The sequence below is a fragment of the Opisthorchis viverrini genome, assembly GCF_000715545.1.
Source record: "Opisthorchis viverrini unplaced genomic scaffold opera_v5_5, whole genome shotgun sequence".
Lineage (NCBI taxonomy): Eukaryota > Metazoa > Platyhelminthes > Trematoda > Opisthorchiida > Opisthorchiidae > Opisthorchis > Opisthorchis viverrini.
Window position 1 is genome coordinate 1,320,737 of NW_008751661.1, and position 26,172 is coordinate 1,346,908.

The window sequence follows — 26,172 nt, forward strand, 5'->3', positions numbered from 1 at the left end:
AAAAGGGCTTTGTTTTGATCGCTTCCTGTAGACGGTAATCAGGGAGACACACATATACAGGACAGATAATTGTCCATTGGCTCGAAATTTGACCCATGCCATTTTACCAGTGGCGTCATTTCCAACTTCGATAGTTCTGTGCTTTATGGGGCGAACCGTTGGCACACAAGACATTGGACACTTTTCGACAGACCAATACCGGTTTCACCACTCTTGAGACTAATCGGGTGTGCAGACATTAGGCTGAAGAATAAACAAGAGATTCAGATAAGTTTCCAATGAATACCAAATTGGTATGCAACCGGGTGTGTTTGCGGAAAGATATTGGACACTATTAAAATTGGCCTTTATTGACTCTGGTGGCTACATTAGTGGCCTTGAGCGCTCTGCGTTTCTGGACAGCATGCTTAGCGATCATCATGACATCAGTGTTCAACACTGATGCCTCACTGCCGTACGACCATGATTTAATTGAAACTGTTATTATGAAGAAAAGAGTAAAAGTGAATGGCAGAGACACTTAGTGCTAGTCTACCACAGTCATTCCGAGGTGTCTACACTCATTCAGGCAATCCGGATACAAACTGACGACAAAAACGTCACTGAGGACAATAGCAGCCATATTTTGCAGTCTCTTCAACCAGGTGCAATGGAGTTCACGCGGTAAACATCACAAACGGGGGATTCAGTTGGGTTTCACTTGAGTCTCTCGAAAAATGGAACTTCTTTGCAAATGAGTGTATTTCGCATGTGCCAGTCATCTTGCACGACGACTTTATTACCCAGATTAAAAAGAAATCAGTTTCGTAAGTTACCATTGGTCCGTCTAATATGTAATCTTTGCAAACAATTAATGACCATAAGCGAATAGGCATTCTGTAAGCCCGTATCGTCTAGCCAGCTCCGTGGTTTATCTCCCATAGTAATGTTTAAAGTAGGTTGAAACTTTTTCAGCAACCTTATGAGTAGTATATTACGTCTATATATGTACTGCGATATCTCGAATATCCTACCAACGAAAACATGAGGCAGCCTGATGCAGCACATCCAGCTGCTTGGAAACATCATAAACAAGAAATTCAGCTGGGTTCCAGGTGAGTCCCTCACATAACCACATTTGTTTGTAAATGAGTGTATTTCGCTAATGTGAATTTACTTCTGTCTAGCCCGAACACTGTTAACGAAATCTCGCATTAACTGAGGCGACAGCAGAAAAATTCCACTTAGTACCTGTCATGTGGCGAACATGGCCTTGCAGTGGATAGAATTCAACACGTATCAGGTCAAACGGGTATAAGTGCAAATTTCAACGCGAAAATTTCAAAAATACACAGTATGTCCGATTTCGAGTACTCAACCGGTTGATATGGAGCTCGGTAGGCTAGCTCGGGTTTCCAGGACAGGAAACAGACTACCGATTGAATCGGTAGCTGTCACGTACTTTTTGGTGAGGCGACCATCAATCTTTTGTGCTCCGTGCCCATTTCCCTTCAGCCGGAAATGAATTATTTTGGCAGTCAACCAATGGTGATATGTCATCACGTGTCAGAAAAAGTGTCAATGGACAGACTTAGCTAGTCGATGCCACAAAAAGTTGGTGTGAAGTTTTATAAGCTTAGGGTTTTGCCAACCTCCTAGTGATGCTATCTCTAAACAGCAGTTTGATCACAAAACTGCTTGGTGTGTAGAGACTAAAAATGAAACATTCACTTAGGCGATCTTCAGGTACAGGAATGACGCAGAACCCGATGTTCCTAGCGAGCTCTCGTGCTGCTCTCGTCCTGGGATTTTACGGGTGGTCCAAGTGGTGGAACACCGGGAGGAAGAACATAATCCAACCAGCCTAATTAGTCACGAACGTGCGAAGTGATTTCTACAATGAAACACCCTAATCAAAGTTGGTTTTTGCCTACGGAACACAAATTGAAAGTCTAGCAGATTCGCAGTCTTAATCCCCTTCAGACAGACGACCTACTACGATGATTCAGCGCTTTCTTCACCGGATGAGTTTCCCCCATCTCACCTGCACCGGAATTTAATCCCATTCAGAAATTTAATTTCCGCTTGTGAACATTTCAGTCCGATGGTTGTTTTCCAATGCCTGATATTTAAATTAAATCATTAATGTCGGGCAGGTTTGAGGAAATTATTGGGATGAGGTGAGCAAGCGAGGACGCATTTTGGGGCATTGCATAGGTTAGATTAGCTTTGTTCTTTCTAAATAAAATATAGACGGCTGATACTACTTAAAAAGTTGATGAAAACAGTAACAGTGAGTAATCACTGAATTCCGTTGAAAAGTCAATGTGTCCCAAAAACTGAGGAACGAACATTAGTTGCACGTAAGGAGAGACCAGACTATCTCAAATGGGATAAGGATATGAGTTAAAACAGAGATTATCCCGAAAGTACAGCTCCAAACTTTAGTGCGAATGAGTTAAACCGTAAAAATATGGAAGCATGGAACTGTAAATGGGTGTGTTTCGTTAACAGCGCAAAATTCGGTTTGCAACATACATGTGATGGGAAGTTGGGACTCCTGAGAGGAATGAAACATTCAGCCGGCTTTCGACGAGTTCTCACGATTACTGTTTCACGTCCAGCCATCACTCTGGAATATCACGAATATCGTACCATTTGTAACACGTTCAGCTAAAAAAGCATCTTGAACAAGTGATTCCGGCGAGTCTGTTGGTAATGTCAAAACGATTTGCAAATGCTTGTATTACCCATCCGGTTGTAGGTGGGTTGCTGAGGTAGCCAAGCGAAGTCAGATTTAGCTGACTGATTCTCCTTCCACCAACCTAGTCATTCGGCCTGGCGAATTTTTGTGTCAAAAGCGAAACGTTGCCTGCAAATAAATCTACCGATTTTTACCGAACTTTTCCGAGAACGATGACTACTCAATCGGTTCCAAGCGATTTTCAACCGATTATTATATTATTATGTTTATATCATAATATAATAATACTATAATTATAATTGCAATATAATATAATATTGTATATGATATTAAAAGACTTTGGTTGAGAAGAAGCTAAATCAGTGAGCAAGTGAGGGACATGGTGTTGGCCTGTGGCAAACATTTTGAGGCGTTTACACCTCCAAGCACTCAATCAGACAATCTGGAAAGAAACTGGCAACATGAACGCCACTGACATCGATGAGTCGCCATTTCTTGCACCGCCCCCCAGCGAAGCACAGGCGGGGTCACGGGGAAGGCGTACGACTCCAACAACACCCAAAAGCTTCGTAATTCCTTCCACACCCTTCTGTCAAGTCATACATTATCCAGCCCGCGGTTTTGGCCATTAGAAAAGGGGCACGGAGAAAAATTACTCGTCTCAGTAGGCACTTTTTCGGCATGCATAGCACATCGCCGAGTCATCTTATCTGATTAGGTTGGATGTTTTTTGGGACTGAGACGATCGCTGCACATCCAAATACCCGTTTTATAAATACCTTATGACAAATTCTTTCGCGCTATACGAGAATACCGACGCTTCTGAGACGTCGGTGTTTAAAAAAAACCCGGGAAGTCCTCAAGTTATTTGCCCGCAGAGGCCATGTTTCGCAACCATACAACCATATAACTCTTACTGTGGCCTGGTATGCCGTCTTGACGCCACAAGTAACCAAAATTGGCGAACGTGATTTGAGCCTTTGAGATGTGTGCACTGACTTCATCAGACACTTCCGTTAGAGCTAATAAAACTACCGAGGCATGTAAAGTTTTCCAAAATCTCCAGTGATTCTCCTTGAATTGTAAGGGATATATTCGCAGATGGCACGTTCTGAAGCATGACTTTGCACTTTGAGGGTTCAAAGCGCATGCCAAAAGATGGTATGATAGTGGTCAGTTTATTCAACAAGGTTTGTTCTTCGCGTTGGTCTTCAAAGATGAGAGCAATATTGTCTGCGTGCTTCAGATCGGCAAGGTTCTCATCAGCAACAATTTGAACACCGGAGTTTGAAAGACCTTCCATCGTTGGACTAGTAATTTCATCCATCATGAGCTGAATAAGAACGGAGAGAGTAGGCAACCTTTTCGGACATCACGTATTTTAGGAAAGTTTTTGAAGGGTGCACCACACACTCTTACAGGCCCAGAATTATGTAAATACAGCTAACGGATTATGCTCGCAAGCTTCTGTTGAGTAAGTGTGGTTGATAGCATTGAGCGATCCGCAGAATCGAGCGCACTCTCGAAGTCAAGAATCACCAGTATTGTGAGTCGTCTGTACATATGGAATTGCCCTAACACCTGATCGGGTATGAGAAGGTGGTAGACATCCTACTTAATTTTCACGGGTCAGGTTTTCGCATGCCACCATGAGACTAGAAACAGTCAGCGATTCCAGAAACTCTCTTACACCCAGCGTCAACGTGACGCCTCATTGGTTACTACATTCAATGCGAGCACCATCTATGAAAATGGGCACTGTTATCGACCCATCACAGTTGTCCGAGACGGTCTCTTTCTCACAGAAGCTAGACAGCTAGACAGGCACTTGCTGAGAAACTCACTGCCGTCCTTGGATAGAGCCGATGGAAGGCTGTCAAGTCCAAGGGCATGATAACACTTGAGTAGAGACACACATTTGAACACTTCTTAGGAGGAAGTGTTCCACCTTTCAGTTGAAGGTCGGCAGTCTGGACTTGAGGTAGCAGGTTATCAAGGTCCGATGGAGCGAATCAGTTGGAACAGCCTGCAGAACTTTGAAGCATTTTGTGCGTCCTTATCAAAAACCCAACGCTGGGATGAAGTTGGCTCGATTTTTATCGCAGAGGGAGTGTTCCACAGTGCTTTGGATACATGTTTTCCGTGGTCCTTAATATCCAACTTCAGACCATTCGGTAGGCGTTCGAGTAACCAGTGCTGATAGCTTCATTTTATTCCTTGGTCCACGAGCTTGTCAGTGTACAAGTCAGCCGTACGTTTTTGCACCGATCTCGAAGGCAGTGAAAAGCAGTGACGGACAAGTGTCCGGTGGAAGTCCACGTTAGCATCCCAGAAGCAGCGACATGCAGTGATTGCCTCTGATCACCGGTATTGATGGTATATACGGATGCCGGGCTGGTTGAGTGTCACGTTTTCAGGTGATCTCTGCTCCTTCGGAAACGGGCACTGTAAATGAGCATAAACATCTGTAACAGGCACACTCCGTTTTCCGTGCATTTGGTTTCCAACCCAGGATAACCAGTTGGGCCTAAGCAGCCCTTAGCTTAACTGAGCATTAATTAAACCAGCGGACAAAAGATGTCTGAGCTTCTAGCCCATTGCAAACGACTCTCTAGAGTATCATAGAAGCTATCCTCACTAGTTTCAGAGCCACAGTCTGACACAACAGAAATTTCACTCCAGGAGTAGATACGCAGGCAAATAGCATGATTTAGAGCTTCGACAACCTGATGTGTTATCTCTCCCGAAAAATTCAGGTCGGGGTTTTTTGCGACAAATTCACTCGTGGGTAACACATAGGTGAAGGAATTGTCTTATTAGGCGGATCTCTGATTATGATTGCATTACAATAGATAGTCACGTTGTTCATTAACTATAATTTCATGATGCGTTTTGAAATCCACGTATATAAGGTATGTAATCAAAAACGAACCTCGAAATGTGTATCACTATCTTGTAGAAACTAAGAGTGCGAACAATGTTAATACGTCACGACACACTGTGTGTTGTTTGCCCGTATAACGCGTACATACACACGAATACATAACGGATACACTTTAAGGCCTCTTTAATTAAAAAACCCTAACGTCATCATGCGCGCAGACCTCAAAACCACCTTCCAGTGCACAAGTTTCATTCTTTAATGAATAAAGCGGAGCGACAAAACCCCCAGAGTATAGCTGGCACCACCGCTTCAGACTGGCGGCCAAATACATTGTGACGCAACGAGCACTCTCCTAGCCCGGCCCAAAAGGACATCACACCACCGAATAGCTTGTGGCTACCTGAGAAGTCTCAACAGTGAAAATGCGTAAAGACTGCCAGAGATGGAGAGTTTTCCATCAAGCAATGAATGCAAAAACTGGCCTGCGTGGATCGCCGAGATTCACAGAAATGGCTGCCTTGCTTAAGGCATCGGTTCGTTGCAGCAAAGGGATGATAGTGGATTGTGTCGCAGTCCCAGAGCGGTATCATATACAAGGTATAGAATGCGTGTAAACGAGCGCTTGCCCAGTCACTGAATCGCTCATTTCTCAAATTCCACCGACAGTATGTGTCGTTTTCATTGACCTCTTCCACTTTAGGGTCCTACTGGATTTGTATTAGATAACGATGGTTCGGAAAACAATGTCTGTCGGCTTCTGAAAACAACACTTAGCATGCGAAATACACTCGTTTGCGTACCAATTTGGTCTTGACGGGAGGTCCACCCGGAAATTTAATGTTTTCTAAGCGGCTGAATGTGCTTCCCCAGGCTCCCTCATGTTTCGGATGGTACGATATTCGAGATATTGCGACACGCATAGACGTTATACATTACGCATAAGGTTGCTGAAAGTTCTTCGACAGCCCACGACCAGAATAAGTTTGCTGTAGACACGTAGAGCTGATTATTACATAACTTGTGAAAGAAGTCACACTTTGGCAGATCGATTTCCACACATGATTACTAACGTTCTACAGGGATTTGTCTTGTCAGTGAAGCCAGTCTATGCAAAATACAAGAAACACAGTGCAGCAGCTTCATCCTCATTGCAAATCGTCAGCAGCGAGCTTTTCACGAATCCCCAGCAGAATCAGAATCTGGGTCCTCCCAGTTAGTAGTTGAAGTCTAAACCGTTTGATTGCAACCTGTTGATAGCATTGTGGTTAGTTTGCACTTAGGCGGGGCCCATTAACCGCACAATGCTCTTAGCTGTAAAACCTTTACGAGTGGAGTGAAACGCTTTACTCCAGAATGTTGCATTTTGGTGCGTATGTGCTCAAACTAAAAATTGTCCTCATCTACGTTTATATTTCGTTGTCCACTGAAGCATCCGTACCTCTGGTGGAATAATTTCTCAGCATCGCTTAAACCCCGTGATGTCTAAATGCGGTTCGAAAATTTGGATTGGTACTCTGAACTCAATTGCCCGGTTGGTTTAGTCCATCAGGGACACGTCGTAGCCTTCGAAATTTCAATTCCATTGTGCGAATACTGTGCGCCCTCTTAGGCCTGACACAGTGCCACTCGGGAAGCGACCGCTTGATATCAATTCCGTGATTGGAGGGGGAGTAGCTAGCATCTTAAGTGCGACAGTTGCTCATCGGCAACTCGCAGCCGAATGGTCTAATCTTCAGCTACTAACCAGGAGATCCCGGTTTCAAATCCTCCTGAAAATTCATGGAATGGGCACTGCTGACGTTCTGCACTCAGGATGCAAAAGCTGTACAGTGATTCTTGGCATTTCAGCAAACACCGGCTTCACGTACATGGGGAAAATTCTGTTGAAAGTCTCCAAATCTCTCACATACCATTCACCCGGATGTGGGCACTTTAATGAAAATTTTAACCCCCGTTTGATGAATGTTGGTGGATCCTTTAGTTTGACATGCGGCTCAGTTGATCTTTTGCTTTCATCTGTCATTTGTCATCAACTTATACTGAGGAAAAATTTTTGCCAGCCTTGCAATATTCAGGAAAATTGTTCGTAACAGTTGGTGCGTATTAAATTGACAACTTGGACACAGAGATGTTTAATTGCATGACACTAGCTGAATATGAGGTTAGCGTTAAACGGACTTGTGATAGGATATTGAAGAGAAAAACGAAGGTACAAAATTTGGTCTAAGTCTGTTCCCGTTATGAATAGATTGTCCCATATAAAAAGTGTGTACAAAAACTAGGTTTCCTAATCCGTTTGTCGTTTTACTCCAGTCAAAAAACCCTGATAGGTGTCAACATGAGTTGAAATTTTGTTACTTCCGGCTCGACAACCACCCTCATCTAGTTTCCATTAGGGTTGTAAGCCTTTCACACCCTTGTCCATCCAAGTCTTGGACAGATGGCGAGGATCACCTATCAAGGCAGACAGAATGTTAGTGACTGGTTAAAAATTCGTGAAAAAATGTATTCCAAACCCCATACTAGATGGAGTAAATGTCTGCAGGTAGAAAATTTAATCATAAAACGGAAGTTTTCCGGGGGAGTGAAATTCCACTGTGATGCGCTCGCCACCGGGGACAATAACTGTTCCACGTATTTTGAATCTCCTCAAACATGATGTTAAAAAGTGTGTGAAAGTATGAGATCAACGGATGGTCTGTTATCCGGCTGTCCCTGAGGAAGACATCCTACACTGTGTGTGTCGTAGAACAGGTATTTGAGGAAGCGGTCTAACTACTGTCAGTTTCTCAGGGTGATTTGTTTACGTGTTGGTCATTAAAGGCACTTCACCATGCGTCTCGTCTTCATCAGGGCTCATCAAATGGATGTAGCATGGACAGGGTTGCCGAGACGAACATGTTTTAGGCAAGGTCTTTTTAAGTCGTACAATTGCAAAGGATGTAGCATGATAGGCCACGTGTCCCTACGGTTAGCGATTTCTACAGTTTAGCGCAGCACCGCACAACTTTCATTCACAATTACTTGCATGACGTGTAGAAATCAATAGCTTCCTGGCTTATTTTCATAAAGGAAACTATTCACAAGGTTGCTGAAAACTTTTCGACAGCCCACGACCGGTTTCGCCTTTCTTGGGGCTCATCAGGTAGGCACATTCCCCAAGTTCCCTCAACCTTATGTTCTTGGTTTAGCCTACCCATCTGATGAGTCCCAATCACATTGGTTTGCATTACCAACGTAGAATACGTGACGTATTCCGGGAAGTTTAATTGAGTGACGCGCGAAATCACAAGCCAAGAATTATGAAGCCTTGAGATTTGTCAACAAAATGCGGTTCTAAACGTGCAAAATATGCATATGAAAGGGACACAAACCTCAAATTATGCGGATTTCCGTATACTTGTTGCACGAATTGGCGCAAGTTCAAAGAAATCTCGGCAAATACGGGCAACTCAGCAAACCAGCAAACGTTCGTGCACATGGTAACGCAATAGGTCAAAAAGTGCGCGTGAAAAGTTCATCCGATTAGGTTCGATATGTTAAGAGTCAAAATTTCGTGACGGCTTGAATACATGGAGCGGCGCAGAAAACAGTGGGTCCAAGAGATGGTAGGGTTCAACTGGGGTAAACCAAGTAGGACCAATCAAACTCCCACCCAAGTCTCACAGACTGGTGGTCGTCAGGCCCTCCACGACGGTTGTGTTGGGGAAAAGACTCGTTTACTTCCAGGTTTTAGCCAGACAAAGAAATCAGCTTATTATTGAAGCTTATTGAAGCTGACGGCGACAGTCCAAAAAGATTAAATTCCAATAGCGCGAAGAGATAGAGCTTTCGTCCTGTAAGCAAAACTAATCTGTGGCGAAAAGCCGACAAGCGTTTCGGTAGTCCCCTGAGGTGCGGACTACTGATGGATTCCAGTATAAATGAACGGCTGCACATTGCTTCTCAGCTTGCTTCAGTATAGATTGACTTCCGTTGCTGGAAGAAATCTCCGTTATTTTTCATGAAAGCACCATGGGATTATTTGGTCATCCAGTGCACGTTGTCGCCAATTGCTTTGCGGCCAAACTCATATTCTTATCCCCGGATTTACCTCAAGGTTTAATGCTAATCTCGGACTATGTATTTTGTGTGCTTAATACCGCAAATTTTGTGTTCAGGTGAGCTAACCGGCCATCAATGAAATGGGTAAAAAATTTTATGGTAAAAAAACTGTGGCATTAAGAGCCGTCTTCTTCCCTAATAATATGCGCATTATCGATAAATTTAATCGTTCGGGAGAACTGGCGTAATGTCATGGATGACGTTTTTATCGAAAATAAGCGCAGATTTGCTAACCTCCACCTGAAGCTCCAAAACAGGATGTTATATTCTAGTTAAATTCCACGGACTTTGTAGGATTCGTCACGATCAACTTGTGTTGTGGTTCTTACGTAAAATGTTCATAGAGGTTTCTGGGTTTCGCTCTGCAGACGACGCATTCGAAATAGTGGAGAACCTGATAAATACAATTGCCAGTTAGAAAAAACTGTCTTGTGCAGGAAACCAGTCGTTTTATGCGGACTACCAGGCATCAGAACCACTTCATTGCTTGCCTACACTGTATTTCCCAAAGACCCTAATCTTCTATGGACTGAAAATATCTGATTTTCCTTTGAGGATTCAGCATCTGGACGGAGAAGTAACATATTTGTGGAAGCTAGGCAACTAGACCCAGCTTCATTCGCTACTATTCTGAAAACAGGCAAGTATAAAAGGAAGGGATCCACTACAAACTCTGTACAGATGGTGTGTTCATGTTTACAAACCCTAATCAGTTTGAGCTGTTTGCGAAATCGGTCAACTAACTACTGAACATTTCGCGAGTAACCAGCGTAGCTATATACAACCAATATTGTCTTGACAGTTTTCGATATCTTACTCAAACGAAAGTTTTCAAACGAAAGGTTGATTATAGTGCCTCGTGGAATGTTGGATACATGCCTGCTAATGGTGGACGAACTTTCCTTTTTTACTTGTCCCATTTTAAAAAGCTTTGTGAAGAGAAAATGGGAAGTGCACAAAAACTTCCCACGCACCATACCGGGCAGTAGAAAATTTGGGAGGGGGCCGTTCTCCTTCAGGCTAACCAAGCACACTGCAAAATCTCATCCGCTTTAGGATGCCCTTATTCGGCCTGTTTTTGATACAGGAAGACATTCAGTCCAAGTGTGGTCGATGTGATCATTATTGCTCACATATTATTTGTGGGGTTCACAGATAGCTGGAGTGGCACTTAATTTGGTAGAAGCGAAAGGTGTCTGCGCCCACCATGTATCCGCATACTTTTCCTTCTTGAATAATCCGATCACTGTGGGAGCCCGTAACCGACTGACTAACTAACTAAATAACTAACTAACTAACTAGCTAACTAACTAACTAGCTAACTAACTAACTAGCTAACTAACTAACTAGCTAACTAACTAACTAGCTAACTAACTAACTAGCTAACTAACTAACTAGCTAACTAACTAACTAGCTAACTAACTAACTAGCTAACTAACTAACTAGCTAACTAACTAACTAGCTAACTAACTAACTAGCTAACTAACTAACTAGCTAACTAACTAACTAGCTAACTAACTAACTAGCTAACTAACTAACTAGCTAACTAACTAACTAGCTAACTAACTAACTAGCTAACTAACTAACTAGCTAACTAACTAACTAGCTAACTAACTAACTAGCTAACTAACTAACTAGCTAACTAACTAACTAGCTAACTAACTAACTAGCTAACTAACTAACTAGCTAACTAACTAACTAGCTAACTAACTAACTAGCTAACTAACTAACTAGCTAACTAACTAACTAGCTAACTAACTAACTAGCTAACTAACTAACTAGCTAACTAACTAACTAGCTAACTAACTAACTAAATAACTAACTAGCCAACTGAATGAATGATGAATAGACGAATAACTAGCCAACCAGCTATTTAACTAACCCGGTGGCTAGCTGAGTGGACAAATGAACATACAACTCATTTTGCAATTGACTAACCAATAAGACGAATGGCAACGTCACGTGACAACAATTTACGTTACCCTCTAAGACCGGCCAAGACACTTTGTTCACCAAACTGGCACGTGATATGCACCTGATGTACCTGGCTGTCGGTGAAAAATACTGATCATCTGTCCAAAAAAGATGACTCAACTAGTCAATTCACCTCAGATGTAGTTAGTAGCTGATTACTGTTACCTGTTTGCTTCGCGTCTCTTACTTGATAGACGGCCAGACTGGTCTGTTTTCGTCTGGAAGGCGGAGCGAAGTGTACACCGTCAGAAGGCCTTCCAGCGTACCAAAAACACCCGGATACTAAACATAAGGATGATTATTCGGATCTACGCCCAAGATTTTCTCTTCTCTTCTAGCCATTTCAAGAAATACACTGATAGATGGAACTGTATTTCCAGTTGGAAATGCAGTTTCACATTGCTCATATATTGTGATTCTGTCTTTTATGCGGAATGAGAGCAGCATGGTGTAGAACGTCCAGAAGATACTATCCACTGAAATGATCCCTCCAGGGTTGGATGTCGACCAGTAACCTAGCTTCGCGTGACAAACAAAATACCTTTAGACTGACTACATGTTGTAACAGCCAAAAGTTATCTTCGAGTGACGCGTCATAGCAGAACCTTTGGGAAGGCAAAACAAAGTCAGAGCTGGGCTTCTATACGGTGCTATTAACGTGATACATTAATTCACAGAATATATATACACCTTGCAAGTAGATGCTCGTCCACAACAAATGGTCCACTTGGACTATAAAGTTTCGAACCAAGTGAGGCAGTCGCACATGCATAAGGTCGGCCACAAAGTGGCTGGATGACCTCAAGGTCAAATGAGTGAAGGGGTAGAGACAAACAAATGCCAGTTCACACGCACGCACTATACACAACAGTGGAGCGTGGTTAAAAGTGGGAAGAAAATAATTTCAAATGCCAAAGTAATTGGAGATACAGCTGTTCCTCTTTTTCTATTCCACTTTGCATCTTATCTGATTTTGTGTGTAATGTACTTCTCACACCAAGAACAATGGAAGTAAACCTCTACCGGGTACCTGCACGTCTCATTATTTGATGAGCACGCTCTCTTCGAAACGGACGCTGTGCTGCTGTAGGTCTTGGGATCCGCTTGCGATTTCTTGTGGTTCGCAGCCCCATCTTCCCGCGGGTCCCTCCACAGGTGAAAGGAAGAAGGCCTTCGCTGTGCAATTATTTCTTAGAAAACGCCAGTTACAGACTGTTGGACAGGGAAGCAAAACCCTCATATACATCTTGTTTATAAGAACTGTGTAACAGTTTTCTCCTCCAACAGGTGTTCCTGAACTTTCCTGGTTACTCACTGACTATTACTAAACGTAAACGAATGCTACAAAGCGATTCCACAAATTCCATAATAAATATCACTTTTCGGTAGGCGCGAAGCGGCTTATGAGAAAACCACATACTACTCGCATTCTTCATCAGTAGTATCAACCGTTACACAGATATATTTTACATAATGTGAAAGTGGTTGCTCATAATGAATAGTATTTAATCCCAAACAAATAACTAGTCGAACGCTTTTCAAACTTATTAGGCAGCATCGGGAATGCTCTTTGAGCCAATAGAGTTAAGTGTAGATAATCAGCTGCCAGGCGAAAAATATCTGCACTTTCTCATTTCGGAAAGTATTAAGCTAATTTTTCGTCTCTCCCCATCATTCAACGGTAAAGCTGGTGAGAGCAGGAGGAAGTAATATCTTTATGAGGTTTTCCATATTTGGGAGGAGACAGTTTCGGAGGGTTCGGTTTTTTTCATAGGTCTGTAGCATAACGCCCTCGACAGATTATCTCATCGGCATGCTTGCCGGCTTTCGCTTTCTGTCTAGATCGAAACGTACTTGCCATTTGATTTGATGAATAACACTCCATACCAGCGCACCTTTGAAAATCATGACTCTAAACTGTTCATTTCGTAGGAGCCACCGAACGACCACGCCCACGAAACCAGTCAGCTAATTGTGGACCATGTGGTTTGGGAAAATTACAGTTTTATGGGTGAGGTTATATGCATGAGATCACCGATAAAAAGCACCGTTGCCATAAGCAAAACGGGCCGGATTCTCACAGTCTTTTCAAAAATCTAAAATGACCATAGACTATTCCGAGACTCCAGTTCTTCGTACGGACACTTCGGAATAGTCAGGCACGATTTAATACCTAAGTTGTAAACGGGAGAGAACGAAGAAGACTTAGTCCTTCGTCCGTGGCTGACCTCATTTTCAAAAGTCATTAAATTGAGTCGACCAACCATCCACAACGTCATTCGTGTGCAAGTGGCTAACAGCTGTAAGCTCAAACCCAAGGCTGCTTACATGTGCTAACGGAATCGCATCCAACCCGGTCGCTTCTTAGATCATTTCCCATTGTAACAGCGTATTGAATCATGCGAGCAGTGAAGACGAACAGAAAACAGCCGTTTTAACCAACTATCCATTCCTTGATGTGTGGTCGATCAGAACAGAAACTGTAAACAAAATGAGACAAAACCATATTGATTAGCAAATGAGTGTGCTTCTGGGAAACAGTCCAGTTTGGGTTCAAGTAGAACATAAGGTTGACTGAAACTTGGGGACCGCGCCTACCTGATTAGCTCCAAGAAGGGCGAAACCGGTCGTGGGCTGTCGAATAGTTTTCAGCAACTTTGTGAGTAGTTCCCTTTATGGGAACGAGACCTGTTTCATCATGAGCTCTCACTAAACAAGGACAAAGGAAAATCCGTTGGAAACGCTTTTCTTGTTCAGAAGTGTCTAGGTTTAAAATGAACATTTTAGTTGTATCGATGTAATAATGTCCTCTGTGGTAATGTAACGGAAAATTTTTCTCTTCTTACATGTACATGGCTTAATTTACATTCACCCTATTCAGACTGCTTCATGATTCATGGAGCAAAAGTTCAACAGGGCGTTAGTAACCGATGTGCCCAGAGTAAAACCCATGCGAAAGTTTTACGAACTTCGCTAGGGTTGCAAAGGCTGCTTCGCAACTTATACCATAAAGTACTAGAAAATATTAGGATTTGCGAGCCTGGTTGTTGTCTTTCGTGGTTTTTCTAAGCAGCGAAGTTGATTTTATTCCTCTAGTTTGGACCATCTCATGAAGCTCAGCCGATGTAGGCCAAAGTTAGAATACTCGTTCTAAAAATAACTCAAGCTTCGGTGCGTTCTAAACGATTCGTAGGGGTGTCCGTTCATCAGGAAAGTCAGTTGTTCTTGTAAGGTCTATTCCGGGACAACGCACATTTCAAGTAGCATGCGGTACGTTCGCTATACAACCAAAAAACATGAAAAAACTTGTAGGAAAACATGTACCGGGTCAGTCGATGCAGTCTTCCGACCACTTTTTACTTCCTTCTTCTTCTAAAGTAAAATGACACACTGTCAATTCTTGATGCTTGCTCACGAGCAAAGGGTTGGGTTGTTTGAGATAGTTTAGACAGTCTAGTTGACCTGTCATATGTGTTAACCCCACCGGAGAAGTTAGAAGTTGTGTCACATAACTGACCAACATTCACACGCTATTAGTAACCTAATAACCTGGCGCAAACGAGAGATCCTCAGCGCTCGTTTTTGAAGCTGCGTAGTCAGCGCTCATATAAAGCCAACATGTGAAGAACATCTTGATGGCATGTCGTTACGTCATGGAAGCGAATTGAAACCACTTCAGTACCGGAATAGAATAAAACACGATTATCTAGGCAATCCGAAAATACGTGCCTGTTTCTCAGATCACTGGAGTCATCTGTGGCCTGCCATCCGTGGACGTATACATCGCCTATATGCAGGAAGCAACAATGAGTCGGATGTTGACATTAGTTTTACCAAATTTGTCTCTTTTGTCGTACGTTTCACACGAATACCGTCTGACGACTGCTCCAACTTTGACAGCTGCAGCGGTGGTGATTCAGCTGACGCACAAGACGCAGCTGTTTGTCAGCATGCTTGGTTGACATCGCGCAGGTAGGTAGTTGTCACATGATCAGTGAGCGTAACGCTTGAAACTCGTGGTCACCGGAAGGGGCGGCAACGCAATGAGTCATGCCCTAACGACTTCACAGAATATGCTCTATTGTTTCAGGTGATTAGCAGTGGCATATTTACACAGCTAGAATAATGTAGTTTGAAGGATGCTTCATGGAAGTACATCACTAATTTCCTTCTCACCTAATAAGGAGGCACTCCTTATGGATCTTCGAGTTCTCGGCTGCCCCAGCTGAAGAGAGCTCACTGTCCAAATGAGTCCATTTAGGAATTCTACGTCAGCGACGACCTACTGCAGGATCCTTCTCAACAATCGCCACCTCCCAATGAGGCCCGCTGCAGCCTTTTCGTGTAGTAAACTGGAATTCAAGACCACTGTGGTCGTTTGTTGTGATGCCCTCAGTTGATACAGATCATACCACTACACCCATTTACTGTGGTCGTTAATTCTGGTTGATTCTAGTTGACTTTTAACTCCTCTCTACCTAGCTGGATATTTACTGAAGGAATGATGTGTTCTAGCATTTGGTTCATTGAAATACAATTTTTGAGCAGAATTACCATGATTCTGAAGTTCGTATTTTTATCCCGTACCCATCCACAAAATATTCTCCTTCTTGCCTGGCAATAAACGGTTTTAAAATACATTTGGTGCTCATCTGGCAATTCTATGCGGACAACAGGTGTTGTGTGCCTTTTTGATTTCCCATAGAATAGTGTTTCCATTTGCACAGGGAGAACAAGCCACAATGAGCTCCCTAGTAAAATAACATGACAGGGAGTGCGTAAGGCGTTGTCTTCCAACTGTGTTCTACGTTAAACAACAGTGTGATCTTTCGAAGATGTTCAGAAGGATATGTAAATAGTACCTCAAGGACCGAACTGTTTCGGGATAAAAATCCCTTTTGCATGTATTGACAGTGGCAATAGAAGTGAATGCCTCCAGCTGGAGAAAGAAATTTCAGTGTTGCATCTTTTACTGACCAATAGGTAATGCATCAGAGTTTCGTGAACCGAGAAACCTTAAGGTACACACAGCCAATTACTCCATCAATGAAAACGTCAGTGGGCGAGATGGCTCAAGTGGTTAGAACGCGAATTTACTGACCGGAAGGTCCGTGGTTCGAACCCGGCCTCTACCTCTCGACTTCCCCTGTCTAGGCTTGGGCAAACTGGCAGTATATTAGCTATCGTGCTTCCTTCGGGGAGCATGGCAGTTAAGCACCGGAAGGGTATTACAGCTGAGCGAAAACGTTACATTCTGTGTACATCGAGACTTGCTCAGTTTCACTCCACCTGGTTAGCTATCGTGCTTCCTTCGGGGAGCATGACAGTTAAGCACCGGAAAGGTATTACAGCTGAGCGAAAACGTTACGTTCTGTGTACATCAAGACTTGCTCAGTTTCACTCCACCTGACTTATCCAAAATCCTTGTTAGCCTAAAGCACATGTAGGCTAAAATTGCCGTACAATGGCGGCATTGAAGCACCTCTTGCCCTCCAAAAGCTATGGGATTAAATGTAGCCAGTTCAATAACAAGGTTGTCTCTCCACCTCCGCCTTGGTCCTTTATAATGCTAGGTAGAAACCTTTTCCTTAGACACCTGAAGAAGTGTTCTAATACAAATTGACACTTCAAGTGAAGTAGGACGAAACTATGCAGATAAATTACACTTCGGTTTGAAGGCCCGTTTACCTTCCCTATGAGTTGATGTCCACCAAACCATTGAGCCGATTTCCCACACCGATCTGCGTGGGGTCGCACGAGCTAACAACATCGATCTGCGCGAATGTGCTTTGATTTTATCCAATTCGATCTACTTAATTATCTGCCAGTTTGTGATTTTGACAGACTATGTAAAACGTGACAGTCACACATGGGTGCACACAAAGTGACACTGCACTCACTTCAACACTGTGCGATGATTCGTGTGGCGCGTGATACTTACCGTTCACACAGATACACCTGTGTGAACTGAGGAAAGCCCACGGGGTGTGCGCACACAAAATGCTGTGTTCATTCCGCGATTCGCTTATTGTGCACTTAGTGTCCCTTCTTGTCCCGCGACTGACCTCAATTTCGTACACAACCGGACAGTATGGGGTGTTTTGTACATGGATGCTTTAGTATCAATTCTCAAATGGCTGTTAGTTTATGACCCCCAGTGAGTCAGCCACCAGGGTAAAGATATTATCTCTCCGGTAGTGAAAGACTACATTCACTGCCTTGTCTAGTTTTCAAATCTCAAGGGAATCGCCGGAGAGGAACAGAATAAATGTCGTAAATAAACTGAATGGTTATCGCATACCGCAATGGTAGCTTACACAAACAAAATTGCCGTTGAAAAATGAAAGAGGAAACTCTGAACAGTTCCGTTAACTGTCTGTCGGTGAGCATCAGTTTCATAGTCGCTGCTTAGCCTCATCTCAAATGCACTGCTCACTTACTTCAATAGTTTTGAGCAGTGGGGAAGCGTTAAGAAGTCCCAGAAGGAACAAGACGAGAAAAGTTAGTTTACGAAGTCAAGCGTCAAAGCGTAATTACCTGGTAACTAGCTAACATACTTTAAAACTTTTGACTACCTGTAACGGCGCAGCGCACTTGGTTGCAGCTGGTACGCAACTTCTTGTGAATAGCCTGCGGAGATCTCGCTCATTTGAAGGGGAATTTTTGGAGATTAGTGTACAAAATGACAGGGTGTAATTAAGAACACGAGTCAATTCAGTAACAGAGCACAACCGTTTTTTCTCTTGTTGAAAGCGAAGGGGTGGACCTAATCCCCGAGATTCCGGTCGTGAGCTTTTGAAGATTCTCCAGCAATCTCGAGAGTAGCATGTCGCATCGAGAACACCTCGAATATCGTACTAACTAAAGCAGGAGGCGGCAGCGTTTTCATTAGAAGAATATTATGAACGGGACATTCAAGTGAGATTCAGTTAAGTTTAGCCCGAATTAGTTTGTAGACGAACATATTTCGCAAATGAATTAATTCACTTGATAGTTGAAGAAAGGGCAAATTTACACTGGAACTTCCCGGAAAAGCGGATGGATGGTGGTTTACTTGCTGCCGCAATCTATGAATATAACCGAGTTTGTGACGTGGTGCTTTATGTCTGTCAGACTGGAGGGACATAATGGTGATAGCTCCACTGCAATTGTCCTTTAAACTCATTTACTCTTTAATCCGATAATTCGTTTACGAATGTAGGGTTGTGAACGGACCCATTATTAAACCGGAACTCGCACAAGGACATCTTCCAGGAAAAAAACGAATGTTTGGGTGCAACAGTTGGCTCGTTTAAGTGCCATTGTGAAGCCAGTAAAATTTCACAAAACGCCAATCATTCCGGAGAACACTGGTGAACAGCATTAGATCAGTGTAAGTTGAACTAATTCAACATTATACCTGCTGGATTTTTTTCCATAATCCGATTTCCGATGACGTGATCGACCTTACTATTATTCGATCGTAGATATGCCGTTAGCAGTCAGAAAACAAAGATACTGATTCACTTAGAGCAATTTATGGCTGTTTGGTCGACCGGCTTGGATTTCATGCGGACTAACATATGCTTACTGATTTCTAGCTAGCGGATTCCCTATTAGGGTTTAAAACACTTTCCAACGCACTTTCCAATCGAAGTATCGTTGGATATTCGGAGGGATTCATACCGTTATCAACATCAACACATCATGAAGTCTGTTCATTCACGGTTGTTGATAAGATCGGAACGAGAGTTCCCACAGCTTGACACAAATCTTTCCCTTTCCTGCACTGACCATAAAGCCGAAAAGATTGCAACGAATCCGCGCATACACACATGAACGTACAGTCCCGTAATGTTTAAAAAAAAACTCCGATTCGTACGAGGTGGAGGATGAGAGAGCAGAAAAACCAAATAAGCCATACGGAATACACCAAATCCATCGGTGGGTAGTTCTTCCAGTTTACAGTGTTTTTTTTCGTTTCAAAGTAATGTTTCCTTTCCATGTTTGTAGACCCTACTGCTTTTGGTTTCCTAACCGTGTCTGTCACAATTCAGACAGCGCCAGAATACAGAACGAAATAAAAATGCAAAGCGTCCAGTCGGGTTTGTTTGGGACGCAAAGGTCGCCGGGATGACAGCGTGTCGACGGGCAATTCAGTCATGTTTTCCACTTTACTACTACAAGAGGCTGTCTTAGTTTGGTGGGGAAAATATCTCGCTTCGAGAGCCCTTGAGTTGCTGGACACGAGTAAAACAAAACACGCTGACATTCTGTCTGGAAAACCTCGTTTTTAGGCATTATTAGGTCTAACAGTTACCCAAAATAGCACCAAATGAATGTTGGTTCATTTAAAAGGCTGCAGCAAACCTTTGGGGCATTTGGATTTCAAGGTTGTTTGGAACGTTTAATCTACGGAAGACTTTCTGTCAACATTCTGACCATTTATTCCACTCTGAGCTTGAGGATATATCTTGTTGAACTGGTTGTAACCAGAGGTATTGTTTGGGTGGAAAATTATCGTGTACTGGATTGTAAAGATCCCGGGGAGTGCATGGATGAAATAAACATTCAAGACGTAATACACTATTCGTAAGGTTGCTGAAAAACCTCCGACTGGTTCCGCCCTTCTTGCAGCTTATAAGATAGGCGTAGTTCCCGAGTTTCCGTCGGAATCACGTCCTGCTTGAACCCAAAATGCACGAAATGAGCGAAATACGCTCATTTGAAGACAAATTTGGTTTTGAGAAAGACTCACCGTGAACCCAGCTGAATCTCTCGTTTGTGATGTTTCCAGGCAACTGTATGTGCTGAACCAGGCCGCCTGATGTTTCAGTCGCTACGATACTTGAGATATCGCGATACATGTATGGACGTAATACACTATTGATAAGGTTGCTAAAATTTATTGGACAACCTCAACCGGTTTCGCCCTTCTTGGGGGTCATCAGGTAGGCGAAGTCCCCGAGTTTCCGTCAACCTTATGTTCGACTTGAACCCAAATTTGTTTGCAAATGGGTGTATTTCGCTAAGCTTCCATTCACTTTAAAAATGCAGTGTCTTGTTTTGAAGAATAGATTTTCGACAAATTTTATTGATGAAGCAACATGAGTGCACAAGATGGACTGGTAATCAACTCGCAAAACACAAGCTCACCGTTTTAAACACTTTTGGGGAACGGAAGTCCATCGTTTCAACCACCAGGCTCCATGGGCTCACTCCCGACAAGCGAAACTTCATCGTAACCGGCAGGTCACACTTTTCAGTAGCTGAGAAATCGACCTAAATTGGAATAACTAATGTTCTAAGAATTGTTGGTGATGGTAACTATGATGGGCACTTAAACAGCTTCCATGACACATCTGAGATCTCAGAGAGAACATGTCGTTCTTTCAAGATCAAATCCCAATAAACTGCGACCAGAAAGGTTAGCAGGAGATTCCGGGAAAAGAGCAAGCCCCTTACGCAGTTAACTGAAACATTCGCTAGCCGAGGCTAAGTGTGAATCTCCTTCCACTATTTCAACAAAAACCAGGAAGCCTCTTTCCATCTGGCATCCTTTTTGATGACATTACCGTCATGTATACGCCATCGGTCAAAAGTAACTCATTTGTGTCAGAGCGCCCGAATTTTTGTTGAGACAGTCGCAGACGAGGTCGCCCGTGGCGGAAGGAATCAAGGGTCACTTGCTGAATGCGACTACGCTTCATACCAAACTGAGCCTCATTCAAGAAAGTGACCAGCCCGGAAGAACTAACTGCAGGAGAGATAGGTGTTGGCTGCGGGCATATTGATAAGCCTCCTCCCTTTTCAATCGTTGTTCGCCATGTCTATTAGTGCATCAATTTGGAAAACACGTCTGAACTCAAACAGATTGCTTTCTTGTCAACCATTAAGACAAGTTTAAGCTATTTTCCTTTTGTAATGTTTTTATGGCGTCAAAACTTATGTTCCCTTGAATGATTGCCAAAATTCTGGCAAACTTTTAATATTTTACCTTAAATCAAATTTAACCGACATTCGTCCGGAACAAATTCTGGGAGTCAGCATCCGAAACTAGCACCCACTCACTAAAATTGCATCATAATTTTGAGAAATCACTGTTAGCGGAAAAAGCACACAAAAACCGGACTTTCTGATTTTGGCAACTTCTATAAAAAGTCTGCCCACATATTCCATGTAACAGTGGCCCCAACATGGACATACAAGCCATGGGAACATGCAAATTGTTATACTCATATCGAAGGGGCTTTCATGGGCGGTAACTTTTTCCAACTGAGCAGCCGGTGAGGTCATCTGCAGACTGGCTACCTAAATTGTGCGCATGGCATCCTAACATGGTTTAATGTAAGCAGTTGACTAAATCTGTCTTTTCTGGACGAATAAAGGAGTAGACTCCAGCTTGGTTGTTGAGCAGTCCAGTGTGGTACACAAGCAGCTAAGCCTTGGCGGACTTGGTAGATACAGGAAACCAGGTATATGATATCATACCCGTTACAGTTAGGTCTGAAGTCAGTCAAAATTGCCAGACTTTATGTGTTTCCGAACGGTAAACCCAGTTACATCTATCACCATTCAAGCCCATAAGCCAGAGCATTGTGCGCAGAAACCCCTTGTTCAGACTCTGTTTCATCCGCAGGATATCACGTACCAGTGAACGTTCCCAGTGATCCATGCTCAACACATAACACTGATACTTCCGTCCATCCGTGAATTAGTCGAGTGACCACTGTTAAATCTAATGTTTCTTACTAATTACTTATCCGTTTATGGAGGATACGAGGTTGCTTCACTTCGACTACCTGCTTTGCTTCGACTACCTGTCACAGATCACCCTTTTGACTTTGGGCTTTTGTAACAGAAGCCAACATCTATCTTCATCTTTTACTAAACGCATGTCAATGTCCACACTTACAACATCTGAACGTGTTCCACGCGAAAGCAACCTATTTACGGCCCTTTACTAGTTTCAGAAACTCCCGCCATTTCGACTGCCGAAGCTAGATGGAATGTCTACACGGAGATGCTTCTGTATATGCTGACATCCATCCATTCCACATTATTCTCTGTATTTGGCGAACGAAAGCGCCGGCATCTGAGTTCTCAACAGGGCAAGATTATTCATTATACAGGTACCTGGAATAGGCAGTTTGAATGTCGCTTTGAAATCCTACCAGTGGTGTATACGTGCAAATGTTAAATGAAAACAAGCCCACGGGAGAAATATATCATATTTGTCCTTGGCTATCAAAACAAGCACGCGCGCGCAAAGACCTTTGGCTCGGGTGATGATGGATGGTTGGAAAAAAATCAAATTTCGCTGTCAAAATACACTGGCTACCAAATATGGACCGGTGATTTGTCGATCGTTTTTGGGGATTGGAGGAATTCCCGGTGGACGTTCAAAAAGCGAGTGTGGAATTTTCAAAATCTACTGTTTAATTGATATCGCTGCTTGCTTGATATTATGTGTTTAACCACGAAGCTAGACTGCAAGGAGTCCGAGATATGAGAAAATTTTGCGTATTTTGGGTTTGAGGATTTTTCATCTTCTGGCTACCTGTAATCACATAGGAGACAAGTCGATCGTACATGCAAAAAAGTCATTCACTGGTAAATTAGCAAAACCTCAGGTAATGGACAGGGCACTTACTCATAATTCGTGACAGCAAAACCGGAGGTGAGATACAAAATGGACCTTAGCGATTGTCCAGAGATCCTAACGTTGAGGTTTGAGGTGAAACCCAAGCGTAACGTTCGGATTATTCGGTCAGCCCATTGCTCGGGCAAATTTTGTCATCTGTCATTAACGGGATGACAAAAACCTAAGAATAAAGAAGCGATTTCTAAAAGCGCCAGTAGGAAGCAGCATGGTAGGAAAGAATAGCAGAGCCTTCAGTACGAACACACACATGTACAAACTATTCAAGTCCCAAGAAAATGCCGTACAGTTGTACTCGTCCCAAGTACAACGACCATGTGTATGAAGGATATGATACTTTAATAAAAGTCGTCTTGACCACTGCCGCACAGTTCTTTACATTAACCTGTGACCGTGATGACTTTAAATTAAACTGATAGCTTTTCTCTTGTCAGGTCAAACGTCACTCTCACCGGCGTGCAGACATCTGAAGGGATGCCACAAATATGGGAAAGTCGATGCAACACGAAGACGATGACGTCGACCGTGAGGGGATGAAGGATGATGATAGTGATGCCATGACAACAAAGGCGTTATAGATGAGCGGTCACACTTTGCAACTATAACTCGGTCATATTGCGTAAAGTTCGACCATGCTGAACGGATAAATGGACTAAAGTAGTCAAGTCGGTGAACAACAAGGTATGCTGTGATGACCTTCTCTGAAGTCAAAGGTTTAGGTTTGGGGGTGGGAGGTGACTGCATTATTGTTTGGTACCGTTCCTTCAAAGCGAAGCTTCAGAGCATAGGAATTATTGCAGGTAAACTTCTTGAGTTTTACCGGTCAGGAACCACTGAGTATTGGGTTTGCTTCAAATGTAGCATCGCCCCTCTGAGTGCATTTTGCGACCATTTAAATCAGGCATCAAAATTTCGTACTCGTGGAAAAATGGCAAAGGTAGTTTGAAGGTAACGTCTGCCTCAAGGTGGGTGAGTTTTACAATCAAGGTTGCACCGTGGTTGCGCGAAAACTCATCTCACGACACTCAACTGACAGTAAACAAGGTTCTGTAAGGCCGTTTTTGTTTCAGAACGCTGTCGCATAAGAATCGACCTACCAACAGACGGATTTGCGTTGAATGTTTTTGTCTAAACGTCTTATGCGCTCCATGCACAGGCCTGATGAAAGAATAAACTAGGATGAATTTGCTGGGACACTAATCCGACAGAATTAAGCCAGAACAAGAAAAGATTATGAATAGTAAACATGGGTATTTGAGTTAATCCAAGTGGTATGGATTCCAGTTTTCAAGAATTTGTTTTTGTCATTTGGAAATTCGAACTCGTAAAATTTTCATTCAATGGGCTGGCTGAGGTAAGTCGAACGCAGTGCCTACAGAAGTGACGTTCATGTCAGTGTTGTGTTGTACGAAAACCGCGGTGATCCATCATGCTAAACCGTTTCAAACTGGAGTGCTGATCTGCGAAGTGATTTGTATTCAGAAAAACGATCGATAGTTGACCAACACTTGAGCAAACTCCACTGTTCTTTTGCGGCTTTTTTCTGCGGAAAGAATCAGCTGGAGAGTGCAATCGAACCCGAACAATTATGTAAGGTGCTCTGCAGTGATCCGGCGAAATTAATCTTCGTGGAACACAGTCACCTTTCTTGGAAACCCTATCTGAAGGTTTGACGGCATCGGTTATTTCACTGCAGACATCGAAATGAATATTCTTTGTTCTCCTATCGATAGAACAAAAAAAACTCAAAGCCCAGTTCCCAGGCTGTCCAGACACCATCATGAATTGCCCGTCATAGGTAACAAAATGTAGTCCACGCGGAATTTCCCAGCTAAAATAAGGACCTTGTTCATCAAGAAATAAAAAAAATTATAGCGGTCGAATGGAGAAAATTTTTTTGGATTGAGCAATTTGACAAACCAGAAAACAGGACGCTTGATATTTTATCTCTTATGATTCACACTCAAGCAAATTTCTAACAGTGTGTGATCCTGAAATTAAAGGAATTCTTTCAAGTAGCCCACTAATTTCAACTTTCAACTTTGATTATATCCTTGTTACCTGAAGCGAGTTTTGACATACTTCCTCAATAAGAAGCATGAATAAAACATCAATATTCTGAAGTTAGCGAAACAAAAGACCAAGGTAGCTGCTGCTGAAGACAGTTTGCAAACAATCTTCAAACCAGAAGTCACTTTTATTGTTCTCCCTCTCCTTGCATTCCACTTCCATCGATGAGGAACTGCATGCTGTAGGGAACAAGCAAACGCGATCCAGAGTGGGACATAAACGTTGATTCCAACACATGGGGAGGTCAATGGCTAAACAGTAGCACTTACAGATGTTGCATCTTAGCACGTGGGTGACCCAGCCGAATCTCTCTTTTATGACATTCTTTCACTGAATTTGTTGCATACGCGCTACTTCATGTTCCGTTTAGCAAGCTATTCCAGACAGTGTGGTATATGTTCTTGAAGGGACATTACTCATGAGGTCTTTGAAAACTGTCCAACAGCTCACCTTGCCATTTTTGGAGCTCATCAAGTAGAAACAGTCTCCAAGAAGGGCGAAACCGGTCTTCGACTTCCACTGAATTTTCAGCATGCCTATGAGTAGTGTGTTCCACTCAGACAGTGCACTGTGGTATATTAAAAATCGTACCAACTGAAAATTCAGCCAAAGAGTTCCAAAAACTGGAGATTCGCCTCGTAATCACTTAAGTCTCTCGTTAAGACCAAATTAGTTTGTAAATGAGTTTTTTCGTCCAATTTGGGTTCAAGTAGTGTTGTATTGTGCGGTGGCCGAGCTATTGGGTTACGTCTGCACTGAGCCTGCCACACTACGCGATAGGGAGAAGACAGAGAACTGGGGACACGGCTGTATTGC